Source organism: Mesoplodon mirus (assembly GCF_964341445.2).
Source record: "Mesoplodon mirus genome assembly, chromosome: 1".
NCBI lineage: Eukaryota > Metazoa > Chordata > Mammalia > Artiodactyla > Ziphiidae > Mesoplodon > Mesoplodon mirus.
The window spans coordinates 227772476-227795223 of record NC_138976.1 but is presented as its reverse complement, the minus strand read 5'-3'; the positions used below and the strand labels follow the sequence as shown (position 1 = coordinate 227795223).

General features: G+C 44.6%; 1 protein-coding gene across 1 annotated transcript in view; it reads left to right on the top strand.

Annotated features, from left to right (window-relative positions):
- GALNTL6 (polypeptide N-acetylgalactosaminyltransferase like 6) overlaps nt 1-22748 on the top strand; it is a gene marked incomplete at both ends in the record, with an annotated part of 1095032 nt that overhangs the window by 904000 nt on the left and 168284 nt on the right. The gene's annotated exons all lie outside the window — the stretch shown is intronic.

Here is a 22748-nt window from a genome sequence, read left to right as displayed (position 1 = left end):
AAATTCTTTTTTTCCAATGTGCATGAGAACTGTCTATGTCAAGAAAAAGAAAAAAATATGGCTCAGCTTGACAAACTATTAGGACCATTAATGGTTAATGGTGAAATTTTTCCAAAAGTTACCCAGAGATTTCCCAAGGCATGCTATTATCTATTCCTCATACTTTACCCTTTTGATATCCTTAAAACCTTTATAACTTTAAAACTATTATATTTTTTCTTAGTACAAAAAAAATGTCCAGATCAAGGCTTTGCACACTCTCTAAGATTCTATTTAACATGTGTTAAAATCTATACTGTCTTTTTCTGATATTTTATTTTTTTATTGATGTATAGTTGCTGTACAATATATATAAGTTACAGGTGTACAATATAGTGATTCACAATTTTTAAGGATTATACTTCATTTATAGTTACTATAAAATATTGGCTAGATTCCCTGTGTTGTACAATATATCCTTGTAGCTTATTTTATACCTCTTAATCCCCTACCCCTGTATTGCCCCTCCCCCCTTCCCTGTCCCCACTGGTAACAACTAGTTTGTTCTCTATACATGAAAGTCTGTTTCTTTTTTGTTATAGTCACCAGTTTGTTGTATTTTTTAGGCTCCACATATAAGTGATATCATACAGTATTTGTCATTCTCTGTCTGACTTATTTCACTTAGCATAACATCCTCCAAGTTCATCCATGTTGCTGCAAATGGCAAGATTTCATTCTTTTATATGGTTGAGTAGTATTCCATTGTATATATATACCATGGATGTATCTTCTTTGTCCATTCATCTATTGATGGACACTTACATTGCTTCCATATCTTGGCTATTATAACTAATGCTGCTGTGAACACTGGGGTGCATGGATCTTGTCAAATTAGTGTTTTGGGGTGTTTTTTTGGATATGTACCCAGGAGTGGAATTGCCAGGTCATATGGTATTTCTATGTTTAGTTTTTTGAGAAACCTCCACGCTGTTTTCCACAGTGGCTGCACCAATTTACATTCCCACTGACAGTGTATGAGGGTTTCCTTTTCTCCACATCCTTGCCAACATTTGTTATTTGTGGTCTTTTTTGATGATGGCCATTCTGACAGGTGTGAGATGATATCTCATTGTGGTTTTTATTTGCATTTCCCTGGTAATTAGTGATATTGAACATCTTTTCATGTGCCTCTTGGCCACCTGCATGTCCTCTGTGGAGAAATGTTTATTCAGGTCTTCTGCCCATTTTTTAAATTAGGTTGTTTGCTTTTTTGATGTTGATTTGTATGATTCTCTAACGCCATATACAAAAATAACCTCGGAATGGATTAAAGACCTAAATGTAAGACCAGATACTATAAAACTCCTAGAGGAAAACATAGGCAGAACACCCTTTGATATAAATCACAGTAATATTTCTTTGGATCCATCTCCTAAAGCAAAGGAAATAAAAGCAAAAATAAACAACTGGGACCTAATTAAACTTAAAAGCTTTTGCACAGCAAAGGAAACCATCAACAAAACGAAAAGACAACCTACAGAATGGGAGAAAATATTTGCAAATGATATGACCAATAAGGAATTAATATCCAAAATATATAAACAGCTCATACAGTTCAACATAAAAAAATCAATACTGTCTATTCATTAATAACATGGGCTATAAAAGTTTACAGTAGAGAAACTCCCAAGTGCAAAAATTACTTCAGTGACTCACTTTAAATTACAGTAAACATTTGATAAACATCAGGAAAATGTTTCTTCCAATTCTATTCTCTAAGAAAATAAACTCTTGGGAAAGCAAAGGGGATTTCAAAACACATTAGCCTGATAAAAACGAAGAGAAATCATTTCTTTTGTAATAAGCGCAACTCATTTAAGTATCCAGAATTTCTGAAAGAGGCCTCTTCAGACGTGTAAATTGCTGGAGAGTTTTTTAGAAGAAATAATGAAGCCCATTGTTACTCTTCCAAATACTTCAGCCAAGATTTAAAGGAGATTGAAAACCACCAGGGAAGTTTTTTAGTAATCCAAGGGAAGGAGTTTCTAGTAAGTGTTTGTTGTGGGCCCAGCTGAGAGATGATCTTTAGACATCTCTGAAGGTGACCATCTGAAAGTCTTGGCAAAGGGGCTTAGGGTGGGATTTAAAGTCAGGTGGGTGTGGGAGAGGATACAGAAGGACCCTAAACACGGTGGAACTGTTATTAGATGGCAGCTGATGGTAGAATAGCCATGGTCCAGCTGCTACTATTCAAGTTTGCCATGTTGAAGAGCAAGGATTCATCCATGATAACTTTTCCAATAAGTACTGTAATCGTGACTGGATTATAACGACCTTCTATTTTACTTCCGCTGTAACTGTGAGGCCCCTGCTTTCTGCAGATGTGGGATCAAAATGCTACCAAAGGAATTTCAGATGGTGAAAATTCCAAAAATATTCTCAGGCCCTGCACTGACTGTTGAAATTTTTGTCAGGCAGACCCCAGCTATGGCTATCAGAGTATCAGGCACCTTGCTTAACCCCAGAGCTGGCAGAGTTGCTAACTTTCAGAATTAAGTTACCTCTTGTTCCTCTCACCTACTTAGGTGGTTGCCATCCTGTCAACAATGGCATTCTGTCCAGTACGACTGCGTTTCTGCTTTAAGTCCCTTTGATTCCTAGGAAGGCAGACACTTTAGCCTTTTGTAAAAAATGTAGCTTCCAGGGGTGTCCACTTTGATCTTCGAAACTGCATTTGCCTTCCTGATAATAAAAGAATGCTTAGTTCCCCAAGCAGCTCTGAGCAGTGTGTCAGCAACTCCATTATCTCGGCGGCCACCTGAATGTATGCATAAACAGACACGCTTTCAGCGAAAACTTGCTTCTCTAGACGTAAAGCTTTAAGATACACAGAACGAACGTGGTCTATGTATACATCTCTCAAGCCTTTCATGTTTTCCACTGGTGGCTATGAGGATTTCCTCAGGGATGGGGTGGTAAGGGGAGAGTAGGCAGAAAAGTCACGAAGAAAGGAACTACAGAGTAACATGGAAATGTATTGCAAATTCCAGGACCTTTCTGACAATATATATGCAAAGATTGTCTTTCTGTAGCAAGCTGATCAAATGTCCTGAATGACAAGACCTGAATTCTCCCATTGATTCTACCATTGTTGGAGTTTTCTCCAACTAGTGACTGCAGTAGTGTTTTTCAACCTGGAAATGCTGTGAAATTAGAGGGACATGAATAGTATTTAACAATTAAGGAATTGAATTGAAAATTTCAGAGTATTATACGGGTGCATAAGTATAGCTATTGTTTCTCAGATATTTGATTTCAGTTATAATGCATATATGATCCCAGGTCATGATATAAATGGTGTTTCTTAATATAGGTTACACAGTCACAAGAGTTCAAAATCTATCAGCTTCCTAAACTGGGAATCAAAACTTTCATCAACCTGACTAGGAAGGAAAAGAAAAACTCATAGACAACTTTGACCTCTAAGGAAAAAATTACATACATTTGCAAAGAGATCTAGTTTTCAGAGAAACCACTCCTAGAATATGAGAGACAATGCAGTATTCACAGTTCAGATTATCTGGCAGTCACAATTCTGATTAGATTGGATATATTTGGTAAACATTCTTGTCTCTTGAAAAAAAAATGAACTATTCTCCTTTACTGGTAGCTTATATCATGGCATAATGCCCTTAGAAAATTCTTGGTATTCATAGCTTTTAGCAGGTTTCCTTATTCCTGGTTTATTTCTAGTGCAGGGCACTTGGGAATTGAAGTCTTTTCTGTGTGACAAAACATAATATGCTCCTTTAGTCATGATGAGAAAGGGGAAGATATTCCTTTGCTTTCTGACCACTAACTTATTTCTTCAACCTTATCTCGGCATCTGAAAGTTTAGAGAGAACCAGAAGGAATTATCTTATCCAACTTCCCTTTAATGCAAGCAACCCCTAGACAGCATCCAACACAGATGACCAGCCTCCTCTTCTTTTTTTTTTAGTGAAGTAGAGTTGATTTGCAGTGTTGTGCTAATTTCTGCTGTACAACTAAGTGACTCAGTTCTACACATATATACATTCTTTTTTTATATTGTTTTCCATTATAGTTTACCCCAGGAGATTGGATATAGTTCCCTGTGCTATACAGTAGGACCTTGTGGTTTATCCATTCTAAATGTAACAGTTTGAATCTGCTAACCCCAAACTCCCAGCCCATCCCTCTCCCACCCACCCACCCATCCCCTCCCCCTTGGCAACCACGAGTCTGTTCTCTATGTCTGCGAGTCTGTTTCTGTTTTGTAGATAGGTTCATTTGCGCCATATTTTGGATTCCACATATAAGTGATATCCTATGGTATTTGTCTTCCTCTTTCTGGCTTACTTCACTTAGTACGATCATCTCTAGTTGCATCCATGTTGGACCACCTTCCTCTTGAACTCATCAGGGAAGTAATATTTGCTACCTCAAAACACTGTCCCTTCCACTAGACTGGTTGACAGGAACATTTTCCCGTGGATTAAGAAAATTCTACCTTCCTCATCCCAAATTGTCCTACTTGAAACACAAGGAATGTGTAGTTCCTCTTCAATGACAGAGCTGTTAAAAATCTTTGAAAACGGCTACCAAGGCAGACAAAAGAAACTTGTTTCTTCTCCATCATGCTAAATATCTCCAGTTCTATCCTCATAACCTCCACGTCCTCCAGAATCCTTGGAAGTTCATGCTGATTGATGGAAATGCTCGATTTCTGTAAATTCACATGAATGCAGCAGTTTCATCCACACTTCTCCAACTTGTTCACAAGGATAATGTGAAATATGCCACCCAACATGTCAGGTACTCAGGCCCTAATATATGAGTCTGTCAACCTTAAAAATAAAGTTAATTTCTGGAGAATTTGCACTGGTTTCTAGAGATCACGCTTCCTTGTGCGAAGTACTCACAGTCAATTCAGCAGTTTATTCAATTTTGCGATTTTGCTGTGTATTTCAGAATCTGCTTCTATTCTGTCTTTCAGCTGTGGAGAGATTACTTTTACTATGCCAGTCTTCTGCAAATAGATCTCCAACAATTCCCCAAAGGCTTCTAAAACATAGAGTTTTAATCATCAGGGATGAAATTTTTGTACACCATCATTAGCCAGGACTGAGATTCTCTATTTTCCACTTTTATATACCATCAACTTCCAAAATTTTAAAATAAAGGTATCTGCACTTGGGGGTGAAAAAGCCTCATAGGATACAAATGTCCATTTATCCTCCCAGACACCCCTATGTCCACAGACACATCAGTTTGAATTCAATGCTTTCTCTACCAGTTACCTAGCCTAGAAATATCTCAGGGCATGGATAGCAATGGCCATGACCCTTTGGCAGGCATCTCAAGGTTGGAGCTTCAAATACTGAAGATCTCCTGAGATGTAAGCACCAAATGTAGATTCTTTGGGGCTGGTTCTGCAGTCCAGCACTGTGAAGCTAAGCCCATGTTCAAAGGGATAAGATTCTCCCTGTCTGTTACGGAGAGCTGTATCCCTGTGACATGAAAGTAAGATGCCTTCTGAAAAGATTTACTGACAGGGTCTTCCTTTATTCTTCCAAGGGACAGAGTGCAGATCCCCGGAAACTTGCTAACTATCTTTCCTATACAGGAGTGTCATAAAGTATGGATGCCAACACCATGTGAAAGGCAGTAACCCTTGGGTAACAAATACAATGCTGTGCTAAATTTTAGAATTGAATCAGAAAAAAAAATATGCCAGTAAGCATAAGTTTATCAAGCTAGAAGAAACCTTAAAGACAATTCCACCTCTCATTTATTTATTTATTTTTTAAATTGAAGTATAGCTGCTGTACAGTACTGTATAATTTACAGGCATACAATATAGTGATTCACAATTTTTAAAGGTTATACTCCAACGACAGTTATTATAAAGTACCGGCTAGATTCCCTGTGTTGTACAATATATCCTTGTAGCTTATTTTATACCTAACAGTTTGTACCTCTTAATCCCTTATCCCCATATTGCCCATCTCCTCTCTCCCCACTGGTAAGCATGAGTTACTCTTTATCTGTGGTCTGCTTCTTTTTTGTTATATTCACTAGTTTGTTGTAGTTTTTAGATTCCACATATAGGTGATATCATACAGTATTTGTCTTCCTGTGTCTGACTTATTTCACTTAGCCTAACATCCTCCATATTCATCCATGTTGCTACAAATGGCAAAATTTCATCTTTTTCATAGCTGAGTAGTATTCCACTGTATATATGTACCACATCTTTATCCATTCATCTGTTGAGGGACACTTAGGTTGCTTCCATGTCTTGGCGACTGTAAATAATGCTGTTATAAACATTGGGATGCATGTATCTTTTTGAATTAGTGTCTTTGTTTTTTTCAGATATATACTCAGGAGTGGAATTGCTGGGTCATATGGTAGTTCTATTTTTAGTTTTTGGAGAAATCTCCATACTGTTTTCCACAGTGGCTGCATCAATGTACATTCTCCCCAACAGTGTATGAGGGTTCCCTTTTCTTCACATCCTCACCAACATTTGTAAACTCAAAATGGATTAAAGACCTAAATGTAAGACTGGATATTATAAAACTCCTAGAGGAAAACATAGGCTGAACACCCTTTGATATAAATCGCAACAATATTTCTTTGGATCCATCTCCAAAAGCAAAGGAAATAAAATAAAAAATAAACAAACGGGACCTAATTAAACTTAAAAGCTCTTTGCACAGCAAAGGAAACCATCAACACAACGAAAAGACAACCTACTGAATGGGAGAAAAAATTTGCAGTATGACTGATAAGGGATTAATATCCAACATATATAAACAGCTCATACAACTCAATACAAAAACAAACCACCTGATTAAAATATGGGCAGAAGAAGTGAATAGACATTTTTCCAAAGAAGACATACAGATGGCCATCAAGCACATGAAAAGTGCTCAAGATCATTAATCATCATGGAAATGCAAATCCAAACCACAATGAGATATCATCACATACCTGTCAGAATGGCTATCATCAAAAAGAACACCTCTTGTTTTTATAGAAGAAGAAATCTAGACTAGAGTCTATGTGATTTACCCAGTGTCACAACTGATAAATTTAACAGCTACTGCTAGAATCTGGGCTTGCTGACTTCCCATTCTGTGCTGCATTCTTTCATCCACACCACGGTGGTGGGGAGAAAATTTAGAGTTGTTAAATGCCTATTACTATGTGTCAGGCGCGGGGGAGGAAATCTCCATGTATTGTGAATTCACTTAATCCTTATCTCAAGTCTATGAAATAAATAATACCATCTGCGTTTTTACAAATGAGGTAATTCAGGCTCAAGAAGTAATTTTCTAAAGTTTATGTAAGAAACTGGAATAAGGACCCAGATGTAAGGATTCATACTATTCCATGGAAATTTCCACCTCCCTCTCTGCTCAGAGACGAAACATTCTGTAGTGCTTCAGGGATAATCAAACAGAAGAAAACATTTTCAGAGAAAACAGTGACTTCTTCTTCAAACAGCAGTGCATGCAGGTAAATGACCACCACAAAACTGAAAGCATCACTGGCCATCACCAATCCTCTCACAAGTCTTTTCTCCAGATGTGTTTGACACTGAGTTAAACAAAATCATGCCAGGTCACCTCAACCAGATGGACTGTGGCTGCACAAGGCTGCCCAGTGGAGGGGTCTAAGCAGGGCTGAGAGCTGGCCGGCCCTCTGCTGGGAAGGCCAGGGTCCCACGCTTGGGCTGCCCAGTGGAGAGCAAGAGTGGATCGCTCTCCTTGGTGGGCCCTGTAGCTTTGCCTTATTAATGCAGAGCAGAGAACAACAGACTTCAGTCAAGTCACTTGCTGCCCAGAATGAACAACTAGCTTTAGTCAGCGCCTTATTTTTTTTTTTATTTTTATTTTTTGCGATACGCGGGCCTCTCACTGTTGTGGCCTCTCCCGCTGCAGAGCACAGGCTCCGGACGCGCAGGCTCAGCAGCCATGGCTCACGGGCCCAGTCGCTCCGTGGCATGTGGGATCCTCCCGGACCGGGGCACGAACCCGTGTCCCCTGCATCGGCAGGCGGACTCTCAACCACTGCACCACCAGGGAAGCCCCAGTCAGCACCTTACTGATTGCATTGTTTGACATTCAAAATTGTAACATCCCACTTGGGTAAATTCCCAGTGGGGACTGAGCTGTACCTTAACTTACTTAGAATTTGAAAGTAAAGATACTCACTTTTACTCTTTTCACATGAGTTTTGACCCAATATTGCCCATCCTGAATTTAATCAAGATTAGTAAGGAATAGGCTCCCCATGTGGAAAAGGAGACTGGACGGGTCTCTCCACTTTCACCTCTGAGTTGCACCAGGCATTGTTCACCTTCTCCTTTTTTTTCAGTCCAGCCCCTGTTGGGTTACCTGTAAACCCTGGAATATCCATTTGGTAGGTGGGAGAATTTTATTCATATTCTACTTCTCAAGCTAAGTCAATATACCTCACAGATTTTGCTGTGACCTTCAAGCAACTGCTTCCAAACCTCGCCCCCTTTTCCCTCAAAAACCCAAAATGATGCAAACAAACTACCACAGTATTAGCTGCCTCAACCTCAATCTTCAAACACCTAATTCTCTGTGATTAAGGTTTCGAAACTGTAGTCTCAAACTTTGGAGGGGATTAGGTTAGAAAGCAACATGGGTGGACCCAGAGATTGTCATACTGAGTGAAGTAAGTCAGACAGAGAAAGACAAATATCATAGGATATCACTTCTATGTGGAATCTGAAAAACTGGTACAGGGGGCCTTCCCTGGTGGCGCAGTGGTTGTGAATCTGCCTCCTAATGCAGGGGACACGGGTCCGAGCCCTGGTCTGGGAAGATCCCGCATGCCGCGGAGCAACTAGGCCCGTGAGCCACAACTACTGAGCCTGCACGTCTGGAGCCTGTGCTCCGCAACAAGAGGCCGCCATAGTGAGAGGCCCGCACACCGCGATGAAGAGCGGCCCCCACTTGCCACAACTAGAGAAAGCCCTCGCACAGAAACGAAGACCCAACACAGCCCCAAATAAATAAATTTTAAAAAAAACTGGTACAAATGAACTTATTTACAAAGCAGCAATAGAGTCACAGATGTAGGAAACAAACTTATGGTTCCCAAATGGGGAAGAGGGGAGGGACAAATTGGAATTGATATATACACACTACTGTATATAAAACAGATAACTATTTTATTTATTTATTTTTATGTTTATTTTTGGCTATATGTATAGATATATTTATTTATATTATCGCAGTGCGCGGGCCTCTCACTATCGCGGCCTCTCTTGTTGCGGAGCACAGACTCCAGACGCGCAGGCTCAGTCGTTGTGGCTCATGGGCCTAGTTGCTCCACGGCATGTGGGATCTTCCCAGACCAGGGCTCGGACCCGTGTCCCCTGCATTGGCAGGCAGATTCTCAACCACTGTGCCACCAGGGAAGCCCAAAATAGATAACTAATAGGGACCTACTGTATGGCACAGGGAACTCTACTCAGTACTCTGTAATGACCTATATGGGAAAAGAATCTAAAAAAGAATAGATACATGTACATGTATAACTGAATCACTCTGCTGTACACCTGAAACACAACATTGTAAATCAACTAGACTCCATTAAAATTTTTTTTAAAAAGAAAAGAAAATACATTCATCAATTTAGCCTAGCGATGAGTTCCAGGGAGAGTGAAATAGGACCCCAGCTCTCCAAAACCTCAACCACAGTTCTTGCATGACCTTTGAATGATTCCAGAAGTTCTTCCATTAATCTAACCAAATAACCTATTTCACTAAGCCCATGTAGTATGTAATGTAAAATCTAACATTTATAAAGCACTTCTCTACATTACCTAATTGACTCCTTGTAATAACCCTCTGGCGTAGGTATTTTTCCAGTTTTGCAAATAAAGTGAGAACCAGAGAAATTAGCTAACTACTAAGAGGTAAAACCAGGACTCAAATCAATGTCTTCATTCATTCAGATTTCAAATCTTAGAGCTAATCAATAATCTCATAGGCATCAAATCAATGCCTTCTTTCACTCATTCAGACTTCAACTCCCCGGGTCAATTGATACTTTTCATTTCCTCCCCCTTGAAGAGACACTTTGGCACCCATGAAGTGCAGTGGTTTTATCAGTGAAGGTTTCCTGGCAAGTCTGTAAGGAGAGCAGAAGAGGGGAAAGATTGCCTTGCTCCCCACAGTGTCTTATCTGCAGCTTAACTGTCTTATCTTACCAGCTTAACCGAAGATGGTAGGTTGAAAATGTCAGCTTTCCGTTTCTTCCTAATGAAGGGAAATGTCAACAATGACAGCTTCTGGTCTGTTTATAACAAGACCTAATTCAATATTTGACAATCACAAAAGGACAAAATGTTTAAGGAAAAATACTGTCAAATTTCTAAGTGGTGCCCTACTCTACAGAGGGTGAGAATCAAGGAACAGAAATGTCTCAGGGTCTTAAAAACTAATCAAAACATTGAATAAGATCAATCTCCCTCGAAAGCCCAGAATGAAACCCCATGGAAGAGTTTTTTAATGTCAAGTTAAAGGCTGTAACATGGGCAGAGGTGTTAGAAAGCAAAATTGTTAATGATCCGTCTGTCCCCATGAACACCCCTCCCCATTGCTCCTTCTCTGGGCTCTCGGGCTATCCCAGTCCTAGGTCTCGGGGTAGAATCGCCATCTGATAAACACTTCACACCAAGGGCTTGTGATGAGCCTTTTCCCTGGTCAGGACTTCTTTCTCCCTCTCCAGGGGGAGTGATCTTTACCCCAGCAAATGTTCCCTATGCATTTCTCCCTTTTCCAGCATCCAGGATAACATTAACAAAATTAATTCCTGAATAAAGTCACTGCCTTTATTCTACCTGTGCTGCCCTGCTCTTCTTCCCTCTGTCCTGCTCTCTGGAGGTCTCTGGGTTCCTGAGGTGGCCGTGGCTTTGATGCCCTCTTTCTGATTTCTGACCATGAGCTGGACTTCTAAACCCATTTCTGCCACCACTCCCTTTAGGGTCACTCCGTCACAGGAGACCTGGTAGACCATGCTATTTTGAAAGGAGATGAGCCCTATTCCTGCAGGCTGAGATAGATTCTTGTCCCTGTTCACCAGTCACTCAGGACTGCAGTCCCAGTGGAACTCAGAAACAGCCTCACCAGGACTTTTGTCCTACGGAGCCCCCGTCCTTGTTTCTTCGGTACAGTAAGTCCCCTACCTACGAACAAGTTCCATTCCAAGAGCACGTTCTTAAGTCCCATTTGTTCATAAGTCCAACAAAGTTAGCCTAGGTACCCAACTAACAGAATGGGCTGTATAGTACTGTACTAGGTTTATAATACTTTTCACACAAATAATACATAAAAAACATCTTTTTGCCTCGCTCCACTCTCTCAATTATCTTCACTTTTGTTTCCATCATTATCTCTTGGTGCTTCTTAGCAGTACCAGTTACCTCACCACTGCTTTTACACTTGCTTCTGGACATCCTGGGCTTGAAAATAAAGATACTGTACTACTGGGCCTCCCTGGTGGCGCAGTGGTTGAGAGCCCGCCTGCCGATGCAGGGGATACGGGTTCGTGCCCCGGTCTGGGAGGATCCCATATGCCGCGGAGCGGCTGGGCCCGTGAGCCATGGCCGCTGAGCCTGCGCATCCGGAGCCTGTGCTCCGCAACGGGAGAGGCCACAACAGTGAGAGGCCCGCGTACGGAAAAAAAAAAAAAAAAAAAAAAAAAAAGATACTGTACTACTGTACTCTACAGAGTCCTGTAAAGTACACAAAAGCACAACCAGTTGTAGAGGATGCACGCACATGACAATGTACGCCAGACACGTGAACTAACTTCCGTATATGGACACGCGAGCGCACGTTCGCATCTTTGAAAGTTCACAGCTTCAAGGGTCGTGTGTAGGGGACTAGCTGTAATATCTCCTCTTGAACCTTGGACTCGGACTCTCATTCCTGGTCTCGCAGGTTAGTTAGCTCCTCCATAGCCAGGCTGCACACTGAATTCTGCACCCCAGGCTCCTCTGGGCAGAATCAGCCCGTCACCTCTCCACCGCCAGGGCCATCCAGTACTTACCGATAAACCTGCACCTCTTAAGATTTAGCAATGGCTTCTGACGTACTGAAGAACTGTGGAAGTCCCAGACGGACTGCTGACTTTTATTGTCCATTTACCTGTTCTTTCGACCATGAACCGCTTTGCTCTGCTTCTCAAACCGGTGTCCTGAGTCCATCTTTCTGTCTTGTGTGTGATGACTGTTTTCTGTGTCCTTCCCCCAACCCCGAGATGTGCCTTGATTCTACATACACTCACTCCTTGTCTGGACTCCTGTATGGGTTCTGTGCTCCAGGATACAATCACACTGAGTTCCAGATCCCCTGTTTCTGATTCCCCATTCTTCTTTCACTAGAGTTCTACTAGCATTCAGCTAAGGAGAAACCGCCATGAATGAGCCCCCTTCCTAGAACCCAAGGTTCAGCAACATTTACTCTACCTGTGAGGACGTCCTACCAGAGCAGGAAGAATTTAACAGACCCTCTGCCATTCACCCAACTTCCCCTTTCCCTCCCAGGCAACAGGAATATCAACCCAAGGCCCAGGTGCATTTAGCTTTGTTTTCTCACCTTGAAGCTCCCGCTCTGCTGTCCTCTCTTTCCTTCCCTTCTCGAGTCAACAACTCTTTTTTTCCTTCTAATCGTTGCCAACATTGATACTAGAATGAGGGCAGGGAGGACTGTTTTATTCGATTTACTCATCACTGCACCTCTGGTACCAAGTTCCTGCCCATAACAGGTGCCCAATAAATATTTATTAAATGGATGCAATAAATATTAAGTTCAGGAGAGGATACGGTCCAACAGGGCTGTGTATCCGTGAGGAAGAGGTGACAGTTTTTCAGAAAAGGATAACAGCCGAGGAAACCGTTACAGTACAGTATGTGTAGGGCGTCACCCGAAGACTAGTCTGAACAAGAGGTGATTCTTATAGGGGAGTGGTAGAAGATAAAGAAAAATAAATGATGGTCGAGACCAGACTTAGAAGGCCTTTATGCTGCATGTAGAAGGACAGAGCTGATAAGGGAATGTTCTAGGAAAAACCATCTGGTAGTGGAAGGCCTTCCTGGAATCCTTTACATTATGAATGATAATGAAAGTCATTTGGAAAACCACAATCCAGGAGAGAACATCTTTCACAAGAGGCTGGTTCTTAATAAGGTAATGAAACTGATCCTTCAAGTTCTCTCCATTTCTAACAAGCACCGAGATGCGTCAGAATCCAGGGCTGTCAAGTTCTAGACACCGACTGGAACCCGAGGGGAGCAGTGGGCCGTGAGGGCGCTGCTGGAAGTCCATTGGAAGGAAGGGCTGGGGGGTGGTTCATGGACTTGGCGGGGGTCGTGGTCTTAGAACTGGAGGGTAGGCAAGTATAACAGCCTGGGGAACATGCACAGATATGAAGTCTAGTTAAGAAAATTAAACCTTACACGTGGTGTTCAGATGAAGCCTTGAGTGTTTATAGTGAAAGAAATGATGAAAACTGGAGTCTGCATCCAGGACTCAGCGGGCAGGGGTCTGATGGCCCTGTGATGCTGCTGGACCTGAGCAAAGATCAGAGGGCAGGTCTGTAACTTGACCAAAGGGCTGGACAGAGAGTGATTGAAAGTCTCTTTTCCTGAAGTTCTCTGCCACAGAGATGGAACATGTTGGCTGCCAGGGACCCAATTACATGATTTTATATATATATGTACTCATCATTATATTATTATTTTATATTATAATTATAATGATTAGGATGACTTTATTATCATTATATAAATTTGATTATGCATATTAAATTTGCTTATAAATCACCTCAAGTTATTTTTTGAAATGAGTCCATATGGATAGTAAGAGCGAGAAATACATAAAGCCTATCTTTGAGTCTATGATGAGGTCTTCCAAGGTGGGTGGTTTTCGTTCCAAATCACATGGCTGGAGGTGAGGGTCTAAGTCCTTTGGGGTCTCCGTAAGGAAATACTGTAGACAGGGTGGCTTATAAACAATAGGAATGTATTCCTCACAGTTCTGGAGGCTGGCGAGTCACAGCACTGGCAGATCTGGTGTCTGGTGAAGGCCCACTTCCTGGCTTACAGATGGCCATCTTCTTGCCATGTCCTCACCTGGTGGAAGGGACAAGGGAGCTCTCTGTTCCCGTTTTCATAAAGGTACTAATCCCATTCATATGGGCTGCACCCTCATGACCTCACCGCCACCAGTGGCCTCACCTCCAAACACCATCACACTGGGTGTTAGGTTTCAACATATGAACTTTGGAGGATGCAAACATTCAATCCATAGCAGTGAGACTGTGCTCAGAAATGAGTTGTATATATGATTGAAAAGCAACTTCAGAATAAAGAAATGAATCAATCAAAAATGATGGATTCCCCATCTCACTCTTCTAATAAAGTTTGAGCAAAAATAAATAAGCAGGATAGAATAATAAAACAGTAATGCACACACACCCTTGATGTAAATAGAGATGAGTGATATTAGAAAAGTAATATACTTGTATTAGCTTCCCCGTGACTGAAGTGGTCCATCTTTATTGTTTGCAGTCCTGATTATCTATTTGGGGTCCAGGAGCAGTATCTACAGTGAAGCCATATCCACGGAGGAAACGCTTTTAGCCAAACCACCATTCCCTCCTTCAAAGCAACAATTAAGCAGTTTCTTTTTCTTCTTTTCTTTCTTTCTTTCTTTTTTTCTTTCTTGTCTAACACTTCTTGGGGTAAATACATCCGAAAATATGATAAGGAGAAAAGGATGTCTGCTTTTGTTCCTTGGCGTGCCAACAAAAATCGGACAAAGTGAGCTTCTTGAGGGGGGGAGGTTACAGGACATAACCCACGGGAGAGGCAAAGGTCCAGGCCACCCATCAGGGGAGCCTCATGTTGTTGGGGGTGGAGACCTGGAGTCTTCAGGCTGCAGTTTCTGAGTCAAAGGCACCTTGAGGGCACCTGCCAGCTCGAACCTTCTTCGGCTGGGGGACTGGGGTCACACCAGGATGTTTGTGGTGCCACGTCTTCCTCCTCGGTTTTGGCTGCTCTCCCATCAGTAGGAACGAGAGTGAGCTTGGCCTGGATCCCGCAGTGGAGTCGGGGGACCCAGGTCAGGGGAACAGAAGATTCACAAGGCCAAGGCCGGAGGGTCCCGACTGCAGTGGACGGGGAAGAAAACGCGCGCAGGACGTGGTACCCAAAGGGAGAAAGCAAGTGAAGAGCGAGGCATCAGACGAAAGAGATGATGACATCACAAGCCGGAGGACAGAAAGCCAGTCTGAAGGGCACATGAGTCAAGGCCAGCAGTGGGGGGAAGGGCTGTGCCCACAAGAGAACATCAGGGCGGTGCTCATGCAATGCCCGCGGGGGAGTGGGCGCTGTTTCCCACCAACTGTCCTTCCCCAGCTCCACAACTGTAAAAGCTCGAGAAAACTCAGACCAGCCAAGCACTTTTCCTTGGCTTAACACGCTCCAAGAATTAAATGTTAACTTTTTATAGCAACAGAAGTCACCTCATAGACAAATATTCTAGCATCTAGGACAGGTTTCAAACATACAGTCACCACTCAAATGCATACAAATGCCACCTCCTCTGACTCTGTAACTGAACTCGGGGGAGCCCCAGACAGAGCATCGTTTCCATCAAGAGCAGCCAGACTGCTTCCCACACATGCAGGCCCCGGGGGCAAGAGTGCAGATGAAGGCCCATGGGCTATGTCCAAACACAAGTTATAAATCAAACAAGCAAACGATCCAGTTGTGTTCTATCCTCCCACCTTGGTAAATATACCTTCCCATCACCAGGAAGGCCAGGTCTGCAGGTCGAATTCCTCCTACAAGCTCTACAGACGTGGCGCTGTGTGTAGGCATCCTGTCTTAGCCCACTTGCCCTGCCCGCACTTCGACCGCCGTGGGCACGTGCAGGCGGACGTGAAGCCCGGGTGTCCTGCTCCATCCACAAAAATAGCCATCCTCTGGCCACCCCTCCACCCCAAGCTCCTGTCCACAGGAAGGCAGCCCCAGGAAAGAGGACGGAAGAAGAGAATGCGGTCTCAGAAGCACCCAGCACCACTGTGTGGGGATACCGCAAACCCAGCACCCAACTTCCAGGACGTGTGCAGCCTCCAGTGGGTACATCTGTCCGCCCAAGGACGCCCATCCTGTTGGAGGGGACAGCCGAAGTGGACCAGAGCACAGGCCCTCCTTCCTGTATGGGAGTGAGCCCTGATCTCACCATATAGATTCCTTCTGATCCAGAGCATGGTCCCTTACAGGTAAATTCTCAATCAATTCTCAATGCAAACTCAGTCCATTCAAATATCAAGTTCCACATCAGGTCCAGGACGGCATCGTGATACTAGCGAGAGTTATGATGGGGCAGAGAGGTCATCTGAGCTTTTATCTTTCTCATCAGCTTCCCCTGGATTCACACTGAATGCAGTGGATCTTTAAGAAGCGGCTTTTGTCCGCACTGGACCCCCTTGCTGGGTCCCTTCACCCCCATCATGGCCATCCCTGCCTGGTCCTCTAGATTTCAGCTCTCATCTACCTACCACACATGTCCCCTCCCCCAGGCATGTTAGGCGAGGGGAAGTTTTCCCTTCTTCCGTTCTAGGTTCTTCAGCTGGTCTAATCATTACGTTGACATAAGACAGATTAACAGGAGGAAAACAAGTTTAATTTCATGGGAATGGGAGCTCAGAAACTATGAGACTCAACCAAGTGGCCAAGCAGGCAGCTTTTACAGCTTTTAAACAAAGAAACAATAAATTTGGGAAGAATTGACAAGACAAAGTAATTTGGGTTTGGGATAGTACATTAGCAACAAAGTCACAAGGTCTGTTTACTCAGCCTTCTGACCCTGAGTTTCCTGTCTCTGGTGATAAGGATGCCTTATCCCCTCCAGGTACAGGGAGGAGACCTTCACAGGGGAGATTTATCTCCTGCTTTCAGGGGGACAAAGGAGGGTCAGAGTGTCTGTTTTGCACTGGCCGTCTATTAAGTAACTTTAATTCAAAATAATCAGGGTGGCAAAGCCGTGTATTTGGGGGCGGCCCGCGCTGCTTCCCTCACAGGTGAGAACACCTGCTCTCCTCCACACACACGCAGCCTGTGGGCACCTGGGGGACCCCTGCTCAGGCCCCCAGGCCAACTAACCACTCCCAACCCGGTCACTTGCACAAGCTGCCCCAGGTCGGGCCAGGCCTCTCCCCTACCTTCTCGGTGACTCAGATGCAGCAGCCCAACAAACAGTCCGTGTCCACGTGGTGTCCCCTCGGCATGTCCACGTGGTCTTCCTTCTACACGTACAGAGATGGAACCTAGGAAAGAACAGTTACAAGGTGAGAGAGAGGAATGCAAGACACTCACACCCGTCGAAATGCAGTGTTAGAGGCAGAGAAAGAGAGACAGACAGGGCTCGTCCGCAAGACCGTAGACGAGAGTGTCCGCCTGTCCCGCCGGCTGTGTCCACACCTCACATGGTGGCCACTGGTTGTAGGTGCTAAGTAAGTATTTGTTGGATGAAGAAATGAAGGAACAGTCAGTATTTGCAGGGACACCCTATGCTAGATCTTTCTTTTTTTTTAAATAAATTTATTTGTTTGTTTGTTTTTGGCTGTGCTGGGTCTTCGTTGCTGCGTGCAGGCTTTCTCTAGTTGCAGTGAGCAGGGGCTACTCTTCGTTGCGGTGCGCGGGCTTCTCATTGCGGTGGCTTCTCTTGTTGAGGAGCACAGGCTCTAGGCGCGCGGGCTCAATACTTGTGGCACACAGGCTTAGTTGCTCCGTGGCATGTGGCATCTTCCCGGACCAGGGCTCGAACCTGTGACCCCTGCATTGGCGGGCGGATTCTTAACCACTGCGCCACCAGGGAAGCCCCTGTGCTAGATCTTCTTTCCACCCTACCCTGGGGACCTCACTGCTCCTCAGGCTCTGGTGACTGTTGTCTACTTTCTGATCAACGCAATGAAACAAGAAGTTAAAAATGGTTTTTAGACAGTAAATGGGGCACAGGGGCTGGGATCCACAGTAGGAAGATTTTCCTTGTGTCTAGAATGAGAAAATACACTAAAGGCAATTAAATACACATTTATTCACAAGTGAATTGGGATACCATAAGTAGTGAATATTTATTCATCATAATTGAGCAATTTGCTACTGTTTGTCTTTCCAGAGAATAATAAGTAATAGATAGATCCCTTAAGTAATAGATTTCTGAGTTTTAATCTCTGCTTCTTGGTATCCAAAATTTTAAGTAGACTCGCCCTGGAAACTATTTCTTGCCTCCTCTGACATATAATTCATCTTAGTCTGATGAATATTTTTTCCAATTTTATTGAAGAAATTCACTAGAAGTTACGGAAAACTAAACAAAATCTGAGAAACTAAAATAAATCTAATTCTGCAAGCTGTGCTGAATCAAAAAAATAAACCATAATTCTGAGAGGCTGAAATAACTCATTGAAAGACATGTGGCAATAAATATACATATGTCTAGAAAGTACACACATTTAAATTCCACAGAAAGACTGTTTTCTCATCTGAGGTCACATCAATAGCCCCAATAATTTTATCTTAACTAACATAATATAGAGAATTAAATACAGCAACAAAAATTCTTTAAGACTAATGCATATACTAAAATAGCTAATGAGAATTTTTCCTAAGTATCCTCTTCTGTTTCATATTTTCAAGTGACAGGTATAAAGGAATTCTCAGAACTAAATTTTTAGTCTTCTTAGTCTATCTTCTTAATTTAGAATTATTGTAGAAATCTAACCCAGAATGAAACTCCCGTTGCTTTGAGCCTAAAAGAGTCAAAACTGTTTGCTCAGGTTATTGTTGTGTTATACTGCCACCTGTTGGAATGAAAGGTAAATTGTTTTTTTAAAAAAAGCATTGACAAAAAGTCCAAATTCTTGTTTTTGCAAAGGAGGCTTTGACTCTTTTTTTTTTTTTTTTTTTTTTTTTTTTGCGGTATGCGGGCAACTCACTGTTGTGGTCTCTCCCGTTGCGGAGCACAGGCTCCGGACGCGCAGGCTCAGCGGCCATGGGTCACGGGCCCAACCGCTCCGCGGCATGTGGGATCTTCCCGGACCGGGGCATGAACCCGTGTCCCCTGCATCGGCAGGCGGACTCCCAACCACTGCACCACCAGGGAAGCCCAGAGGCTTTGACTCTTAAAGGTAATGCAGACTACAAATCAAAACAAATAACCTCCAGGCTGAATGTCCAAAATGTCCCAAGTTGAAGAAGGACAAAGTAAACCCTGATCGTAAAGTCATCAGGCAGCCACACTGTGGCTTTATTTACAGGGGAGCTGATACAGTGACATTATTCCTGCTATCTCCTCTGGCAGTGCTCTTCTGAAAGAACATGGGGACAGAAAAAAGATAGACCCCAGAGATTCTGAAGGGTGGCTTAGGAGGTACATGGAGATAAATGGCTGGCGCTGCAGGTAGAACACGAAACTGGGTTCATTGATCCACTGTGTGAATTTGAGCATCTCGTGGGCCAGCCTGGAGGCTGCAGTTGCCGCACTCTGACCTACAACCAGCAGAGTGTGGGTGAGTGAAGCTTCGCCTCTGCTCTCCCTGTCTGTTTGCTGCTAAAGACAGAGACATAAGCAAACATCCACAAGGCTCTATGATCCACCCTCAAGAGGATGCTTGTACAAACCGCCCCAACTTAATGTGCCAAAGGGACTAAAGGTCAGCCTCAAAAGAGAATAGCAGTGGAGAGAGTTAGGGAGAGAAAGGAGAACAGATGACTTCTGGGGAAGGGAAACTGCGTGTAAAAGCTCTAGCGGGAAATTGATGGAAAGCAGGGGTGGAAGAGCGGGCTCTGGCCACGCTTGGAAGGGCCCAGGGGAGCCGTCACAGGAGCCCAGCCTGGCCACTCACTTCCTCCTAATCTTGGATAATCACTTCAGTTCTCTGGACCTCAGGCTCTTCTGTAAAACACAAGAGTGTCGGCCTTGACCTTGATGGTTGCTGTGGTCCTAAGGCCATTGCATCAAAGTGCAAATCTGAGCACAGACACACCCAAGGTGACCTGGGAGGTTGTCTTTCCTGGGTGTTGGCCTCCAAGGGAGGATACGCATATCAGAGGGGATGCCAGTGCGTCCTGCCTTCCACACCTTAGGGCCCAAAAGGACAACCCAGGAAAGATAAATAACCACAACAGTGGCTTCTGTCATTGGTTGAGCCTCCTCTAATGGCCAGTGGCAGCCCTACACATTCTGCTTTGATTGACTTTAGTCCCCACCTCAGTCCTTTAGCTGATCATCAGTATCCTCTTCATCTAAGCGGTGAGAAGACGGAGGCTCACGGAGCTAAGAGACCCCCTCAAGGTCACACAGGCCTTGGCAGAGCTGAGATCCGAGCGCACCCAGACCTGCCTGAGCCCACCTTCCCCTGCCCCAAGAGGATGCTCAGACGCATCGCTATTTATCTGTGACACAAAACCGAGAATGCTAAGATCTGCCTGTTTCAGAGAACGCCGGGAACTGTGGGAACTCACTTCCAGGTCTCCCACAAGCTGCACTGGGGTTTGCAACAGAGATAGAGTGTAGCTCCACCAATACGCATTCACTGAAGTACTAGATGCTAGAACATTTTAAATCGGACCATCCTAATGTTTCTGGAGACCCTAAAGGGCTTTCTAGCTTTAACTTTTTTTTTCTTTTTGCGGTACGCGGGCCTCTCACTGTTGTGGCCTCTCCCTTTGCGGAGCACAGGCTCTGGACGCGCAGGCTCAGCGGCCATGGCTCACGGGCCCAGCTGCTCCGCGGCATGTGGGATCTTCCCGGACCGGGGCATGAACCCGTGTCCCCTGCATCGGCAGGCGGACTCTCAACCACTGCGCCACCAGGGAAGCCCCTAGTTTTAACATTTTAATCATCTCTACAAGGAGCAGGCCCGGACTCAAAGATCTGTGTCTGCGAGAAAGCTAAAATGACCACCCTTCTCTCTAACTGCCCAGGAGTGTGACTCCAGGCTCAAAAACACCTGTGCGAAGAGTTCCCATTCCAGAGCACAGCTAACCCCAGGACAGTCCAGCGGCTGCATAACAGGCCCAGGATGAGACGGAGGCCTCTCACAGCAGCTCCGTCCTGCAGCTTTGCTCCCCAGGCTGGGTAACAGGGAGGGGAGGGGTTAGAGAGGGGCTCTCTCTGGGGCCTTGTCTCCAAAGAAATCATGTCTTATTGGATCCCTTCAAGGAGGGAGGGGAGATCAGCCCTCAGCTGGGACGTCAGGGATGCGTTCCCTCTTTCTCCTTCCCCTGCTCCTACCCAGCAGACACCCTGATGGTAAAGTCACCTACCAAGTACCCGAGGACACCCCAGTTCTCCCTGAGCACCCAGCCTAGGCCACTCCTCAGTGGCTAGTCAGCCTGGGTTCCCCTTTCTCCTCCATGAAAACTCCTGTTCCTTTAACATGATAACACGAAACTAGGTATTTGAGGTTAAAGAAATGTTTTAAACCAATTCACACTAAAATAAGCATCTCTAAAGGAACACGTTACCTTCCAGACCCGGATGCCTAGTTACCCAAGGGAATCCCTCTTAGCTCAGCAGGACGTATAGAGAAGATATGGAGATTTCCATAAGTACTTTCTCCAAGACGGCAAAAGGTTCTTCTCAGATTCTGCCAAGTGAAATGCCATAACATTGCTTCAGAATAGCATTCAGAATTCTGTGGCTATTACTGATAGCGGTGCCTGACACAGGTCTGGTAACGTGCAGTGCACGAGGTCGTTTCCTGTGTGTTTTCTGTTGGATCTTCCTAACGCTTCTGGGCGCAGCCCTGGAACACATTACAACCTCCGCTCCGCACCTGAGCACACGCTAACCAGCGTCTTCTGCAAAGTAACAGGTCGAGGTGCTGGGGCAGAAGCTACACCTGGGACTCCAACCCCGCGTCCTCCTCACTCAGAAGCAAGTCTCCTTAAGGAATGTTCTGAAAGGACACGGGAGACCTGCAGTGACCACTGTTGCTCAAAACCGGGAGCCCAGGGAAGTGGGCTGCCACCTTCCAGCCAGCTCAGCGTCCTGGGTGCTCAGGTCAGGACCTGCCGCGCAAGTGACCAGAGCCCAGCCAGGCCGCCCTCAGGAGAAGGTACCCCGGCACCCACCACGCAGCTGAGGGGGGAAGCCTCATGGGACGAGCCCGGGCCTGCGCCACGGCCACTCCCGCCCAGTCCTCACTGCCAGGGTGGACGGCAGCCCTCTAAGCACAGGGCATGGGTGTGTATGGGTGTGTGTGTGTGTGTGTGTGTGTGGTGAGGTGTGTGTGGTGAGGTGTGTGTGTGGTGAGGTGTGTGTGTGGTGAGGTGTGTGTGTGCGGTGAGGTGTGTGTGTGCTTAGGTGTGTGTTGTGAGGTTGTGTGTGGTGAGGTGTGTGTGTGGTGAGGTGTGTGTGCGGTGAGGTGTGTGTGTGTGGTGAGGAGTGTGTGTGTGGTGAGGTGTGTGTGTGGTGAGGTGTGTGTGGTGAGGTGTGTGTGTGCGGTGAGGAGTGTGTGTGGTGAGGTGTGTGTGTGGTGAGGTGTGTGTGTGCGGTGAGGTGTGTGTGTGCTTAGGTGTGTGTTGTGAGGTTGTGTGTGGTGAGGTGTGTGTGTGGTGAGGTGTGTGTGTGGTGACGTGTGTGTGTGTGGTGAGGTGTGAGTGTGCGGTGAGGTGT